General features: G+C 34.3%; 1 protein-coding gene and 1 long non-coding RNA gene across 2 annotated transcripts in view; one reads left to right on the top strand and one right to left on the bottom strand.

Annotated features, from left to right (window-relative positions):
- LOC106881440 (uncharacterized) overlaps nucleotides 1-1,210 on the bottom strand; it is a 5,792-nt gene extending 4,582 nt beyond the window's left edge. The window contains exon 1 of the long non-coding RNA XR_008266695.1: nucleotides 1,054-1,210. This is a non-coding gene — a long non-coding RNA (uncharacterized LOC106881440). The remainder of the gene's footprint in view (nucleotides 1-1,053) is intronic.
- The window catches only part of LOC106881434 (uncharacterized transporter slc-17.2), a 15,997-nt gene that overhangs the window by 415 nt on the left and 14,295 nt on the right, over nucleotides 1-1,287 (top strand). The gene's annotated exons all lie outside the window — the stretch shown is intronic.

The following is a 1,287-nucleotide window of genomic DNA, read 5'->3' as shown; positions in this document are numbered from 1 at the left end:
GAAACGCGTCTATGATTAACTAGTACTGGTTAGGTTCGTTATTTTTCTTTTTGTTTTGCCTTTGTGAGTTACAAGTATTGCTATCTGTTGGAGTTTCAGCACTTTAGCTGCTATTTCTGAACTTCGGTATGTGGTGAAGCAACTGTTGCTGATCCCTTAATTATGTTTATAAATGTATAAGAACTTTTAAATAAGTTCCTCGCCGATAATGGTATTTACATACCGAAGGGCTTGGTAAAAATTATTAATTATTAATTTATTAATAAATTAATAAATTGATAATCCTTTACCCTTTTATTTGTAATATATATATATGCTAAATATTAATATATATACACACACACGCATATACATATATAAATACATATACATATATGTGCGTGTGTATATGCATATATACATACAAACATGTGAATATATATGAACAGATGTTATATGAACAAACAGTGGAAATACTACGTTGTTGCTCAGCATCCGAGAAAACAGTCAAATCTCCATGAAATCCCATCTTATTGTCATAAAAAAAGGGGACTTGTAAGATAGATTACGTTTAAACTGCCAGAGCCGAATTACGATTTTGTAATAACCCCGGGTTACATTGTACCGTGAACCCCCACCCTTGTGGTACTTTCAACAAAATTTTTCATTTTCTTTACGAAGACCACACTCGTACGTTGACGAAAGCATCTGTCTGAACTGCAGTTTATTATTAGATTAATAATATTTGAAATAAATAAATAAATAAATAAATAAAAGACGAAGTGGTCGTGAGTGGAACGCTTTCGATCATGGGCTCTGTTTGATTAAAGCCGCTGTGATTTTAGAAACACAACATATTTTATAACTTCAAGCGTTTTCTAACAAACGTTCCCCTGTCAAAAGGAGTGTCGCAACAAACAGTATTAATACTAGAGAGACAGACAGACAGAGAGAGGTTCACTCAAGTTGGAGAAGAAGAGGGACAGAGAGAGAGAGAAAGATCGGAATGGGTAAGAAAAAGCGAGAGAGATAAAGGTTAGGACGATAGTACACTTCAGTAAATGGATAACGTACCACTCGGTGCCATTCCCGGGTCGCTATGCACTGTAAGTTTTTCATAAGTAACTGCCGTGAAAAACAAGTCCCGGTCAGTGAATTTTGCGTAGTACAACGTATATGAGTAACACGTCACATGTTAGTAACACAGAAAACTACATTGAATGAGGAGAGCGTGACTAAGTAAAACGTGTGTACATGCCATATACTTGTGTGTATGTGTGTGTATATATAAATATATATATATATATA

The sequence above is a fragment of the Octopus bimaculoides genome, chromosome 24 (genome assembly GCF_001194135.2).
Source record: "Octopus bimaculoides isolate UCB-OBI-ISO-001 chromosome 24, ASM119413v2, whole genome shotgun sequence".
Lineage (NCBI taxonomy): Eukaryota > Metazoa > Mollusca > Cephalopoda > Octopoda > Octopodidae > Octopus > Octopus bimaculoides.
This window is presented reverse-complemented; position numbering and strand designations above follow the sequence as displayed.